The sequence below is a fragment of the Dermacentor andersoni genome, chromosome 6, assembly GCF_023375885.2.
Source record: "Dermacentor andersoni chromosome 6, qqDerAnde1_hic_scaffold, whole genome shotgun sequence".
Taxonomy (NCBI): Eukaryota; Metazoa; Arthropoda; class Arachnida; order Ixodida; family Ixodidae; genus Dermacentor; species Dermacentor andersoni.
In genome coordinates this window covers 143,985,691-144,001,613 of record NC_092819.1, presented here as the reverse complement: position 1 = coordinate 144,001,613, position 15,923 = coordinate 143,985,691, and the positions used below count along the sequence as shown (strand labels likewise).

Here is a 15,923-nt window from a genome sequence, read left to right as displayed (position 1 = left end):
CAAATAGTCGAGCTATTACGAGAAATAGAAAATAGTTTTAAAAGAATCATTTGTCAGTACGAACTCCTCAAATGTTTTTTATTTAGTGTGCCTCGAAGATGGATGATCAACTGTAGGATCGCATAGCTTATTCTTTTCACAGACCGCTGTGACGTGGTTTGTCCGGTGCCGGCGAATCGCGCGGTTTAAGAAGGGTCCGCCGATGAGCTGCCCTCCCTGAGATTCGCCGCAGCAGCGCAGCCATGCTACATTCGTCTGTGGAGTTGCTGAGCGTTTCGGTCTGCGTGTGAATCCAGCTTTACGGATATTTCGATTTGTCCAGAAATACGTTGCCACGTGTACGAAAGGATCAATTTAGTATTCCATTATTTTGTCACAGTAGTTCAAACGCTCCGGCGTTGCGAGGTCAACTTTATCACTTAGATTGGCAGCGTCGCAACGGATATCAACTGAAGAACTAAAGAAAACTGAATTGACCGTTACAAAATGTGTGCCCGGTTCGCACTTGATGCGCTGTTACGAATGGTCGCTTTTCATGGGCGCGGCCATCATTTTTGCTGACGCGAAACATTTGCCGTAGGCTTGAACTGGTCCGCTATGCCAAAAAAAAAAAAGAAAAATAGGGAGATTTGCCAGGCGTGCACCAAAGTACGTAAAAAGCAAGGAAAAAAATCCCAAACGAAGCCGTGTTTTTTTTTTTTTTGTTGCGTGCGCTATGAGCCGCGGAAATACAGTTTCTCCGCGCTTTCTCTGTGTATCTGTTTCTTTCTAGGACCTCGTTCAGTCGCGCTTATTCACTTCATCATATCCTCAGTAACACCGTGTCAAACTCATGCATGGGAGACATGAGGCTAGCTTGTTAGGTTCCAAAACGTTTTTCTAAAGCTCTATAATAACTTAGATACTCGCGCATGCGCGCTGAATAAGAGGCTATTTCTCTGAGGGCCCAGACTTTTTGTGGCCTCAGTGAGGTAGCCTTCAGTGCACCACGCATCCGCGAAATGAAACATTATTAGGCGTGCTTTGGAAAATCGTTGGGGGACCCAGATAATTGAAGTATGCGAGATTCAAGGTATTGAAGAGTTTTACAAAAACGTTTTTGGATCCAGAAAGATAGCCTCATGTCCACCGCGCACATGCGAAATATTTAGAAAGATATTAAAACCGTTTATTGGCCCTCTTATCTTCCGCTCATGCGCGAAGTGCGGATGCATTAGGGGGCTGTACAGAAACTTTTAGGGATCCAGAAAGTGTTCTGGTGTCCAGTACGCATGCACGAGATGCCAAGCTTTAAGGAGACTTACAAAACGTTGGGAACCCCATTTAGTGCTGCTGTCGACTAACCCTCACGTTACTTTTTTTAGAGTATGTGAACGCCGAGTACTGCGACACCAAGTCCTGCAAGGACCTGGGTAAGTGTAAAACGCGTAAACGACGCGTTTCCAGTTGCTTTATTGTAGAGGCGTATATCTCGAGGCGTACTGAGGCCTTTCCTTTTCCTTTCCCCCAATTCCCCCTAAGCAGAGTCATCACCAGAATTCATAAATTTCATTTTTATTAGTCAAAATTTCGGCAAGCTGTCTTAAGGAACATGGAACGTTGAATACATTACACAGATATGTTAGAAAGACAATGTTATCTGTAGATTTGGGATGTTGGAAATATGTATCAACGTGGTAAGAGAACTATACTCCCGGTAATGTATTAATTCTGCGCTATAACAAAGTCGAATGGGAAGCCGAAATTACTGCGTTATATCCATTTTTGCTCTTTGCTTAAGATGTACCACGTTTGCACCGCCAGTACCATTAAAATTAATCCTTCACATCAAACAAAAACTAAAACAGAGTTCTGCAATGACGTGGGTAGCCACGTCAATCATGCGGAACCAACTAGCCCAATATTTGGCGTTACTAAGGAAGTTTCAGTCGGTCGGTCGGTCGGCCGGCCGGTCGGCCGGCCGGTCGGCCGGTCGGTCGGTCGGTCGGTCGGTCGGTCGGTCGGTCGGTCGGTCGGTCGGTCGGTCGGTCGGTCGGTCAAATTGTCACAGTGCCCAAGAACAGCTACGGAGCCTTCTTACTGGTTCACTTGACAGGTAATACGTGAGAGGAAATGTACAGAGGAAACAAGTGTGGCAGATAAAAAAAAGTTACATATAGAAACAAAGAGGGAAACACAAAACGAAGAGGTGGTGTAAAAAAGAGTTCATAATACAACATGCTTAACTTCACATAGAAAAAAACATAGCGAATGAACTCTTAAAAATGAATTTCGGTGTAGGCAGAATACTCATTGCATGTTTTTTGGAGTCGGGCTGTACGACAGTCTCTGATGCAACAAGGCCGCGCAGAAAACGCGGAATGCTTCATGGGATACTTTTCCGGCACCAAATATTGCGCATGATCAACACGATTTGGACAATGTATAATGTCATGGAGAACCTTAGAGAGGAACATAAGGCCTGATTTATTACGTCTTGATTTTAGAGGTGTAAGCCGAGGTATAGTTAAGAAGGCTGAACTATGGTGGCCAGAATTTAAAAAAAGTGGTTCTTGAAGATCGATATCAATTTATTCTGGACGCATTCAGTGAGGTCAGAATTATATTTGCACGTTCTGCCACAAAGTGCAGAGGCATACCATATTAATGGAAGGCGCACAGTAGAGCGCGATTTCGGAAAGGCAACAGGGGAGTGGAATTCATGAGATATGCAAGCCATACCAAAGCGCGGAGGGCGCGTTGTTTTGCATATTTAGCGTGTGAAGAGAAGTTTAACGTTTTGTCGAAGTACACACCAAGATCTTTCATGTCATCTACCATGGGCCGTGGAGCATCCTGAAGGGTGTATAGAAATTGCACATGGTGTGTTTACCGCGTATAGAATGATAACATAGTACTGGAAGCATTTAAGAGTACTTTATTGTTTCTGCACCAGTTTGAGAGTGAAAAAGGTTATTTTTGGTGGTCAATGGAGTCATGAGCACCATTGTCAGTCTTAACTAGCTTGAAGTCGCCACCATATAGAAGGAAGAGTGTTGAATTGCTGACGAAATGTCGTTTATGAACAGTAGGAAGAGAAGAGGGCCAAGAACGGATCCTTAAGAAACTCCTCTAGTGGCCTCCTAGCTAAACGATTCGTGTCCATTAACGCCAGCGAAATACGATCTACTGCTTAAGTAATGAGATTCCGGGGCAGTGACGGGAGAAGCCACGTTCCTTTGCGTGACTTTGTAATGAGGAGCTTATGGCAAGCTACATACAATGCTTTACTTAGGTCAACGTAAAGAACGTACAATTGACCCGTATTATGTACTAGGCTGACAGCATGGGTCATAAGTATGACGAAGTTTGTTCTTGTAGAGCGCCCTGGTACAAACCGATGCCGTTCATCTATTAAAATGTTGTTAACACTAACAGAAAGCAGGGAATTCAATACAGACTAACACTTCTGGCGCAGCGCAGAGAATAGAGATAGGCCGGTAGTTAGTAAGTGCAGTTCGAGCACCCAAATGATGTACGGGCACTTCCCTTGCCACATTCTAAGCGCTAGGAAACGTACTAGACTGCAGGGAAGTGTTGAAGGCGCTTGTGAGAACTGAAATAAGTATACGCTTCGGTACGTCTTAAGCAGTGCAGGAGGGGTACCATCAGCGCTGGAAGAAAGGGAAGGCTCGAGAGACGCTTCATACAGTTGAAAACAAGCTCTTCATTGAGTGATGGCATACATACCGTACCAGGATGAGAAGGAAGGTTACTAGAGGTAGAAGCATCTTTACACCAAATCGCAAAGAAAAATGTTCTGCAAAGGCATCATCACTGTCCGAGACAACACCGCCATTTTCATCAAGAAGAGGACTTCAAAGAGCACGTCAATACGACTACATCGGCAGCTAAAGGATAGAAGTGTAGGGTGATTATTCAGACTTAAAAAGCTGTTGGTGCATGAGGTCGGAAAACGGTGCTTATATATTCTCATGAACGGTTTCGGCGCTTGCTCAGTTAAAGCGATATTTGAATTGCTTGCGCCATTCCACACCACTGAGGCAAATCGATGTCGACGATTTCAGGAAGGGAAGTGGGGCTTGGAAGTCTCTTGTGAGTGTGCAGATGGAAACGAGATGCCTCGAAATGCTATGGGCTTAGAGTGGGCAGAGACGATTAACGCACTATCAAAAAGCACACCGAGGTCACTTACTTACACAACTCTCGTCAACACTACATGATCAACAGAGAATAAGGAAAGACGGCACTATGGTTTTACACGAATATGACAAAATTCTGTTTTTCGATAAATTTAGAGCGAGTATGTGCAAATGGCACCATTCAGATTTGTGATGGTGGAGCGACCAGTGAGGAATACACGCTGATTCGGAATCAATGAGCTCGTCACAGTAAAAGGCAATATCTTGCGAAAAGCGAGCTTGAGACGCTTGTCCAACGCCTCCTAGATAGCACAAGGACGGCACACTTCAATCAGTGACGTCATGCTGCCTTCCCCGACTGCCGTAGAATCCAATTGGGACGTTCGCGAGTAAGCCGCGGTGATTGTGACGTCACCGCTTTCCTCACGCCGGGCTTAGAAATGAAAATTTCGGTCCAAGTTGCATGATGTAATAAAGCAGCGTGCTCATGCTTGCTATTCAGGAGGCGCTGGTTTCACCCAGTGGGCTTCGGAGTGTTGGGTCGCCGGTTCGAAACTTACCACCGCCAACGTTTTTCCTTCCGAATTTATGCTCTTTCTTATACACTAATTTACAGTGATTACAGAGGCGAAATCACTACGCATGCGAGATTTTGCGCAGAAAAGGAACGCCCCGATAACACACGCTTCCGAGAGGTGAGGGAGACCTGGCGTCGCGGCGGTGCCTCCTCTCCCTCACGCAACACCTGGCGCGCCAGCAGTCTTCCCTTTCTCCCGCTCGGCTCTGTCGAGACACGCACGTGACGTAGCGTGGCAGCCAATGAGAATTTAAGTGCCATTTCTCTGCTAGGCACCGCGTTTTTCGCTCAACGGGCCATTTGATGCTTTCGCATCAAAATCTTAGACGGGGCACAGAGAAGAGAAATGAGGCGATAATTCGAGACATCGTTTTTACAGCCAGACAGAAATACAGGAAAAACACGAGCAATTTTCTGCATGTGAGGGAAAGTGCAAGTATTCAAACAGTTATTGAATATGGATATCAATACTGGGAAGAATATACTGGCGTAAGCTTTTAGAATTGCAGAGGAGGTGCCTTCAGGGCCGCCGCATAGGGAAGGTTTCAAGCGCTTAAGGCAGTGGCTGGTGAGCTTTTCATCAAACACAGCACTAGATGTAACAACCGCCGTGTGCTGTTGACTGACACACGAGCATTGTAACTCGAAGCTTTATATGAGGATGAGAAATGGACAGCAAAGCAATCCACGACTGATTGGACTTCTACTCGTCTAAAGTCAAGCTGGCGCCAACACGCTAGATGTTCCCTAATAATTTGAAAATTCCGCCGGCCGGTCGGAGGCGCAATTTTCCAAGAATCTAACATATGAGTTGCGATCCCGCTTACAGAGGCACTTGCAAAGAGTTCGAGAAAAAAAAGAAAACAGAGTTCTTTCCAGGCATGTGGCACAAGACGTCTGAATTTACGGTGCGCGCGATCTTTATACTTTAGAGCAGTTATAAACTGAGTACCAGTGGGGATATTTAGAGGATTGAGGACTGTACCAGGGAATGTAAGTGTGCATACTGCTTGAAACAAGGTTCCTCAATTGGTCTTCTTTTACTACTACTACTACTACTACTACCACTACTACTACTAGTAATACTACTACTACTACTACTACTACTAGTAATACTACTACTACTACCACTACTACTACTAGTAATACTACTACTACTACTACTACTACTACTACTAGTAATACTACTACTACTACTACTAATACTAATACTAATACTACTACAACATCGAAAGTAGGCTTGCCAAAGCCAAGAAGTGGCTTGCACCGCATAGGCCCAGCAAGTCGGCGGACGACAAGATGACAACATGGTTAACACTGTAAATCTGAACCGATCAGTTGAATACGATAGCTCAAAAGGAAGGAGATCCGACTCACTTAACCAGTGAGAAAACAAAGCAAGACTAATCAAAACAATGGTAGTATGGATAATACAGATTCAGAATGCATGTAACATTTTTCTTTAGCCAAGTTTTCTGTTAGCAGAAAAACCACTGCCCACGAGCTAACTGAAAATTCATGGAACTAGACGTGTTCAGTGGCTTTACCAAATCTCGTTGTGCAATAAGGTACAACAAAGCAAGAACTTGTTCGTGAAGTATGGGAAGCAGTGTGTTCACGTCTGAACTGAGGGTTCCAGAAGTGCCGCAATACGATATTTTGAGTGAGCAATGATATAAAAGACGGCAAACCAAGGAAAGAACAGTACAGCGCCACTTGAAGAATTGCACATAATAAATTTCAACGTGCTTTTTAATATACTATAAATACGACACTGCCATCGCAAAAAGCAAGAGGGGAGTAATGTAATGCCGTATCGCGGGACACTATGCGCAAAAGCATGCATGATAGTGGCTTTTACAGAACTGCAGATATAAATTTGATATTGTAAGGTAACCACAAGGCCCTTTGCATTCGGTCACACATGTGCCAGATGTTCATTCCAGGAGAGGCTGCTATCCAAAAAACACGCCAAAGCATTTTATTGGGTTTACATACTCCACGGGAACACATAGAGAGGCGCAATCCCGACGGTGAATACGGGCAGGGCTGTAACTGTTGTTTTCAACAAACCTTTGAAAACTATTTTTATTTTGTGTCTTTTCTGTTTTATTAACAAGCACTTAGCAGTAAATCAAGTCGTAGCATCGTATGCACTATCGTTTAGTAAGTATAACGCTTTATATTAGGAAATGAGTTTCTTTAAATAGACAGTGTCGCCTGCCTACTGAAATGTGCCTTGTATTACAGTATGGTATAGCTGATAAAAAATCCTTTATGAATATATTAAAAGGAAGAGGCAAGGCGACAAACTAGATCCCCGTTGTACTGCAGCTCTCAAATGTAAATTGCTGCTGCAAGGCAACGGGTCGTCTAGGGCGACTACCTGCGAGCGACCGGTCAGATAATTCCGAAAAAGTTCGTTAAATGGTCCTTTAATACTAAGTAGGTAAAGTTTTTTAGGTAAAATTTCATGGTCCACTGTGTCGCATGCTTTTGAGCTATCCAGAAACAGAGCACCAGCAGACATTTTGTGATCTAAACCTGCATCCACTTCGTTCAAGAATTCTACAATGGCTTGAGTGCCCCGTCCTACCACAAAGTGTACAGGCGGCTTGAAATAACGGAGAGAGAGAGAGAGAGAGAGAGAGAGAGAGAGAGAGAGAGAGACCTTTTATTGTCGAGGTTGAGTGGAGTTTTCATTCCCAGCGATGCGGGCTAGCGTGGTGTCTGCTTTGCCGCGACGCGATCAGCCCATTCCACCAACCGTATCTGGTCTTCCGGGTTTGTCTTCATCTCCCGCTCTTCGTGTGAAGGAGCTCGTCTAAGAGTTCTCTCGGGGGAGGGTTCTTTTGGCATCGCCACAAGATGTGATCTTGGTCCGCCAGGAGGCAGTTACAATGTTTGCAGTTTGGTGGATATTCACCACCGGTCATTGCAGCTAGTCTTTTTGGACTAAGCACAGACCTAGTCTGTACCCTCCTGAGGTTAGTGGCCTGTATTGTTGTCAGTGTCTCGAGCGGGGATGGATATAGTCGCCTCGAGTCGCGGTAATAAACGGTCATTTCGTTAAAGGTGTGGATACCTTCATGTCGGTCAACCCCGTCGGCCAAGCTCACGTCCCGGTTAGAACTTTCCTAAAAATGATGTTATGCATTCTAAATAATTTTTTCTATGATTAAGGCGAAAGCCTTATGCGTTTGTGTTGGCGGTGCCCTTGGCGGTGACATTGTTGAAACCGCGCCGTGACGAAAAAACCCCTCGGCGCTCCTCCGCGTAGTAACTGTTGCGAACGAGCGAAAGAAAGTCGCAGTTCCGCCCGAAAGCCGACGCATCGGTTGCTATAGCAAATTAGTACAGGGCTATACGAAGCAAGCATACTGGTTTCATGGGCCGTATAAAGTTGGAAACATTCGCTTACTAACTGAATTAACGAGCATGGTGTCAGCGCGCACAAGCAACCATGAACACATCACACTCGGTAAGCGCGGATACCCGCTGTCAAAATGCTGCTGTGAGCAAGCGCGTCAGCAGCCGCGAGCAAATTCGCGCGGTCTGTCGCTTCAACGCAAGAGCGGCGAGAACACAGCGCCGTCTGCAGATCCTTTCAAGATACGGCGCGCACGACCGCGTGCGCGCGGTCCAAAGTACGCACCTGTTGGCGGAGTCGAAGCCGCCCCCCTCCCTCCCGCGCTGCCTTCCTGCTTTCAGCCGTGCACGGTGCGCGAGATTGAGCCGCGATCGTCTGTTCCCCTTGCGCCCATTCGCATAATGCGTAGAGCGTGCTGGAATCGCCGAAGCTCAACACCAGCACCCCCGCGTCCCCCCATGGCCTTTCGCGCGACAGAAGACGGCGCGCTTGCGCCAAGGTAAATACACCTGGTAGCGAAGCTTCCATAGGAACCCATACGTTCAAAACATGGCGGTCCATCGGCGGTTCATGGGGCTTAGCGCCATCTGTATATGGTGGGAACACTTCCGGCGGAAAAAAAAAATAATGTGACGCCATGTCCGTTAAAAGCAGAAGTGACGTCATTTTGTTTTCGAAGGCGCGAAATTTGTTTTGTTCGCCTGCTTCTGGAGCTATATATTCAAATGCCCCGCCATTCGCCTTGACGGGCGTTTCGAGCTTTCAGGGCGGAAAGCGATGCAGGAAAATGCCAGCCGTAGTGTTGTCGAAATCGCACCCCTGAACAGAACATACTTTCTTTGGAGGCCGACGAAAGCTTTAGGTGTAGAGTGCTGATCCTATCGTCGGACGCCGAGCTCATTGGCCGGCGCAGTCGCACGAAAACAAGTAGACAATTATCTGGCCGTCGTAACTCACTACTTTTGACTGAACAGATTAAGAAGCGATGAAACTACCCGCGTCACCAAATTCAGACAAACTTCGACAAGTAAGAAAGCACAAACTGTGAGGGGGTGTATTTCAACAGGTGAACTTTAGGAGTGCGCCTTTCTGCCCATTTCAAGGCGTGCATTGCATTGCGAGTGATAGTGGCGCCAACGCCTCCTGTAACGATGGGCGCCGAAAATAAATTTATTTATTTATTGATAATAATAAAATTGAATAAACTTGTATTTTCTTAACTCGTCACGAATATATAAAATTGACCAGGGATTTTATTTTAGTTGAATGAATCTAACTGTGTCTCGCTTGAATCAAAAAAAAATTTTTTCTTTCCCAATGTTTGTGCCCTCCAAACATAGTCGCACTTCAGTCGCTGCTCCCATAACCCCACTTGCTGATGTCGGCGACAATCTGTACTGAACCGCTTTTCGCCCGGAGCTTCGCGTCCTATTTGGGGGTCGACCCTGCTCGCGCTCCGTATTCTTCCTTCGCTAAAGAACCCCAGGTGGTCGAAATTCCCGGAGTCCTCCACTACGGCGTGCCTCATAATCAGAAAGTGGTTTTGGCACGTAAAACCCTATAATTTAATTTTTTTTTGTATTCTTCCTTCGCGCGTGCCAGAGTGAACAGCGGTCGTCGGCTTCCCTCGCGTGCGTTTCCTCGCACTTACATACGACGCGCGGCGACGGTGTTATCGCCTTTGGACTTAATGCGGGACATCACGACGACGGCGGCGACAAAACGCCCCTGGAGTGCCCGTTCAATTGCTATAGCAATAAAACGTATGCGCGCGCAGCTGATTCCTCCCCTGTCAGCGCTACTTCGCAGAGAATCAGGTGTTGTTGCGCAGAAAACGGGCGCGCACTCTTTTGAGCCGTTACGTCAGAGTTGGAGCGGCGGCGGCAGCGATGAGGCGACCTGGTGGAGGAGCGCGCACGCTCTGGCGGCTCGCGAGGACGGCCGCGCAAGTACGACATTGCTCGACAGAGCCACCAACGCGTGGTAAAACAAGAAAGCGCCTATTTCGACGGCGTTTTGTTTCGTCACACATTGCCCCTCCCACATCGCGCCGATCGCTGCGCCTCAGCGACCAAGTTGTTGGAATCCAGTCGCGGAGAGCCCACAACGTCACGGCGGTCGCTGACTGAAACTCACTCCATGTCAAACAGCGTGATGGCGTCTCAACAGAGTCGCTTCTGTGGCTGCGGGCGCCTCGAATGGCGTACCGCCCGAACCGAAACCTTCCAATAGAAAAAAAGAATTATGAGGTTTTACGAGCCAAAACCACTTTCTGATTATGAGGCACGCCGTAGTAGAGGACTCCGGAAATTTCGACCACCTGGGAATCTTTAACGTGCACCTAAATGTAAGTACACGGGTGTTTGCGCATTTCGCCCCCATAGAAATGCGGCCGCCGTGGCCGGGATTCGATCCGGCGACATCGTGCTCAGCAGCCCGACACCATAGCCACTGAGCAACCACGGCGGGTAACCTTCCCACAAAGACAGACGGCATGAATTTTTCTGAAGCCTTAGCTTCCCCCAGCTCCACTGGTCTCTGGTGTTTGCGATAGCAGAGCCACGTGTAATCTTTTCGCTCCCCCTTATATAGCGGTTTTACAATCGCAGTCTTCAAATCTTGTGGTACTGTAGCAGTGTCTGCAAATACATTAAGCATGACAAAAATAATTTCGGATAGTGCGTCAGAATTTTTCTGCAGCAAGGATACAGAAATCACACAAATACCTGCTGGCTTATGTCTTCCGAACCCAGCATCTATTCTTGTAAGTGTGTCAATCGTTATGTCGGAAAATATGCGGAAGCTGGTGCCACTTTATTTCTTTGAAGTTACCGTTTGGGACCGGTAATACCCCTCCGGAAACGTGTGGAAAATATTAAGGTATTGTCCGGAGTTTTCAGCAAACGCGTCGGCCAGTTTTGACTCGTTACTGGCTCTTCCGCGACCCCTATGAAAATGGTCATTGCCTTTATGTTTCCTTTATGTTTCCTTCTTGTGCCCTATGTGACCTTTATGATTCCTTGTCCTTTGTGTGACCTCCGGGACGCCTACTTTGTGTGTACCAGATGTTTACTCATCCTAACGTATACCCCGAGGAAGTGACCTTTATTATGCCTCTAGGATGTGTCCTTTATGTTTACGGCAGGATGTTAACTGGGTGTGTACTATGTGTTACCTGAGTGTACACTTGAGTGCACATGTAGGTGACATAGAGTGCACATAACAACTGTCTGTACATATAATACAGGCAGATATATCTGTACTGTGTGACAGCCGTTGATACACTCTGCAGAGTCATTGCAAGTACTAAATCTTGACTTATCCTTTCCTTTGCCCCAAGAAAACAACCCTTATTATAATTATCGTAGTATGTGCCCTTTGTGTTTACGGCGGGATGTTACCTAGGTGTGCACTTCAGTGCACACGTAGGTAACATAGAGCATTAATCTATATGGTGCATGCGCACTCTTTATATGTTACCTACATGTGCACTTGAGTGCACATGTAGGTAACAGAATGTGCGCAGTGAGCATCTTTTGCGAATAGTACAGTTAGAGCTATCTGTACTGTATCTTAGTCACTGGCAGATTCAGGGAAAAGGCACTGCTTGCCCCCCTCGCACTAGACATGCCGACCGGCACTAATTGTGGCTATATTGAGCGGAAAATTTAGCATGCCATGAAATAGCATGGTGTATATAATGATTTATGCCATGTATTCTCTTAATATATAAAGTATTTCTTACTTTTTCAACCTGCTATTCTCCAGTAGCAAGTCAGATGCAGAAATTTGCAGTATTTAACCTAATATGCAAGAATTTCATGAAAGTTTTGTGCCAGCTAGACCATCAAATATAGTGATCGAATGTTTAAGACGCTTCTCATAGCAGGCGTCTTTCAGATGCTCCGCTTCGCCTCCATTTTGAGAAATAATCTACTTAATTTATATATCTGGCTTATCTATCTATCTCTCTCTCTCTCTATATATATATATATATATATATATATATATAGGAGCACTATGTTGCCTGTGTGGGCACTCTATGTTACCTGGCTGTGTACTCCCTCGAGTGCACATCCAGGTAACATAGAGTGCGCCCAGTGATTATCTTTTTACACATGCTACAGATAGATCGTCTACCAGAAAGATGTATTAACTTTAACTACTGGCGTATCAAAGTAAAAAAAAATGGGGGGGGTGCACCTGCCTCCCCCTCCCTATCTATCTTGGCCGTATTGATATGACCACGCGCCATCAACAGTACATACGTACATCAAAGCCTCATGCAGCGAATAATCCCTCACGACAAATAATTGCGCGGCGGCTGGAGACGCGGTGGCACGACGCGCAGTGTTCGATGGCTTGCGCTACATGAACCGCAAAAGAGGCGGACGCCTCCGCGGCCAATCCGCCGCTTTGCTAGTGAGCGTATATGATTATACAACCACTTAAGTAGCTGTTCGCGGTGTTATATTGGTTTCATGATAGCCTCATTACACATAAATATCTAATACGCACATTACGATTGTCTCTATATTGCGCTCGTAAGATTTCTTTGCAGCCATAAGCGGGAAATGCAAGCGCGCGCTGCCACCTCCAAGGCTGAACTGGAGCTGCCGCTAACTTTCAGAACGCCTAGTTCGAAAGAATGTAGTGAAATTGAATATCTATAACGTGTCTGATGCTCTAAGCTGAAAAAAAAAAAAAAACCTCGAACATTGGGAGACGCTGCCACTGCACTTTTTCACACTTTTTCTACGCTATTTTTTTTTTTCAGCCCTCGGCCTTGTCATGATACCTTTTCTCTACTACTCACACAGATTATACACAAATGTTTGGTCACTAACCAATGCAGAACCGGCGGTTCATGCTAAAAGTGCCTTTCTTTTCAAAACTGCGTGCAACGCAAAAGCAACGCGGAAACAAGGAACAAACACTCCGAAGAAGCGGCGCCGTGTTGTTGTTTCTTCCTTTTGTCCGTGTCGCTTTCGCGCTGACCACAAGTACGAGTAACTGCTGTGGCGACATTAGCACGCGTAGTAGGGCAGCGCGGATCCCGTAAATGCTTGCTTGGGCGTACAACTGAATAATTTATAATTGTGAGTTGGCTGAGTATGAAAGTTGTGTGCAGAGTATGGCCGTATTTGATTACGCGAGCATGCAAGCAGTACGCCTGTTTCACTTTGGCCGAAGTTCCGCTGCCGCTGCAAGCCAGCCATCGCCACATTTTGTCGCCTTTATTCCTTGCGCTACGAGGAAATATGGTTCCACCTATTCAAGATAAGGCCTGACATTCTCAAAAACCCGCTACTGGGCGCCATAAGAAGCGTGTATATGTGTGGCGATTCCGAATTTCTGATCGGTGGGTGTCACAGCTATCGCGGCTGCACGCACACCGTACGCCATGATGCACGCTGACTGGCTCGTGTCCGCCGGCAAAAGTTCGCGCATAGTTCGTCTAAAATCTCTGTATATACTCTAAAAAAAAGGCAGCGCACCAAGACACTTTAAACTCAATAATTTGTGTTTAAATACCAGCCTCCCTTCCAGCTACTACTTAATCTCGAAAGCCGTGCTTTTTCAAAATGCACGCCCTAAGAGGAAATGTAGATCTCGGAGGCTAAATTCACTTGTTAACCGCAGTGCGGCGCTGCCGCAGTGTGACGGTTGAGCTGGGCCACGTTGTGTTGGTGTGCGCGGTGAGAATGCTCGTTGCAGTTACACGGTAATTGAATCATATTTTCGAAGTGCCTAAACAAACTGTGATCCGTATCGTGTGCATTAACCATCAGGAAACCTCTGGACTCGTGTAACGCCATTAGTTCGCCTTATGTTTCCTGTGATACGCCAGTGTCTTATGTGTACTACAGCGCCCGTCCGAGCTGCCTTTGTTCTCGCCTGTCCGCGTTCGCTCGTGAAATACCTGGTACTGTGGCTTCGAATTATGGTGCGTGGAAGAATTTGTTGAAAGTTGTGCTTTCGTGCGCTGGTGTTCATGGGCAATTCGACCGTGTTCGCGCCAGGAAGAGCGTCGTCGCGTGGTGCCTGCGAGACAAAGGAGCCGTTTGCCGACCGCATTGAAGGTAAGCAGGTCTGACGCTTGCGCGCATTCTCGCAGCTTATGGTTCATGTAGTAAGCATTGTGGAACGACAACAGAACACTTTCGGAGCGTATGTTGACTACGTTGCTGTGCACATTTAGCAAAGCGTTTCACGAGGGGAGTTTCTGTGAAATGTATTATTTCTTACCGCTTACTTGCTTTATGCAGTGATGTGCTACCACAGCTGATTGTTGGGACTTAATGGGCAAATCTTTACGTAAACGCTGAAAGTTACTGTTTCCTCGGTAGTTTCCCAGCAAGAAATTCTTCCGCAGATATGCATTTCCGCAAGTTACGTGTGTAATGCATGTCGATGTGTCACGGGCATCGCGAGTTGGCACTCTACAGCGGTATTTACACTTGAGCAGATATTAGCTTATGTCAAGATTATTTTATTGATGCAGTTCAGTTAGAAGTCCAGCTTCACGAGAACCTGTCTGCATTGTTTCTGTTCTTCGGCGTGCTCGCGTATTCGTCTTCTGTATTGCACGGCAAATGTAGACCAATATTACAACAGCGAAATTTCTTTTTAATCGAGGCATGGCAATCAGACGCTCGTTTTCATTAATATTTTCATCCGAAGAACAGGATGTCAGTTCCTGCGATTGTTAAAGACAGTACGTGGCTTGTAGCAATGCCTAATAAGGGATGCGATTTTCTTGCAATGCTTTCCGCTTGATGTTTGCCACTATTATAACCCACCTTCCACGGCTGGCTGTTCTAGTTAATAACGGTAGCGGAATGTCGGTCAGATCAATGAGCAAAAGGAGTAGCATCGGAAAAGGGATCGCTACAAAATCGCGGCCTAGGTTTTAGACCCGTCGTAATCAATCGTTCGTTTGTTTTACTAGATATTTAAGTTTTGGTGATAATTTTCCAGGTAGTCTGATGTTTGCGGCTGGTTTTATTCCCGCCTGAATTCTACCATATAACAGTGTAACCACTTGAGATATAACTACGAGACATCTGTACAAGCAGGCACTCAAAGATTTGTTGGCCAGTTGCCTACTCCTAAAGGTCATGTACTACTTAGCAGCTGCTGCAGAAATGTTGAAAAGAACTTGTGAGCAGTTTAATACCCGATTGGACTGGCAGCTCAGTCTGTTTCAAACAACAATTAGTTAAAAGCTTCTGTGTTGCCCTGATGTTTTTATGAGCTGTTCTTGACTGCTACACGTTTCTCAGCTGTGTGCATACAGGCCAGGCTGTTCTTGATTATATGAACATTTTGAATAGGTGAAATAGATTGGCTTTTGTTTTGTTTTTCAGGTGCCTTGTGAGCTCTCACCCAAGCACCACATTCCAGAGGTCTGCTGTGAGCAGACGTGGCAAATTGAAGTAACATCCAGATAGTCCAATAAACTGTTCGCAGTTTCAGACAAACCTTTGCCAAGTGTAGTCAAAACTTTCTTTTAAAAGTGCAAGCACTGATCCAACCTGGTCTTTCTATCCAAACATTACATTTTATATTAGTAACAAAGACATAACTAGAACAGCAGCACTGCAGTGAGGAACGTACAGTGGTACTCCAAGTGTTATACTGAAATAATCTGTGAAGTCTAATTAGTTTGTAATTTTAGAACAAATTGGCATGAATTTCTGTACCATAGCAAAGTTCCAATCCAAGCGCTGCATCATGTAGGGAACAGTAACCGTACAATGAAAACCAATGCAGAGCTTTTTAACTCAGGAAAAGTTTATAAATATAAAATGTGTACACGGAACTCTTGATC

General features: G+C 45.9%; 1 pseudogene; it reads left to right on the top strand.

Moving 5' to 3' along the window:
* LOC126523385 (uncharacterized) overlaps positions 1-15,923 on the top strand; it is a 122,679-nt pseudogene that overhangs the window by 39,938 nt on the left and 66,818 nt on the right.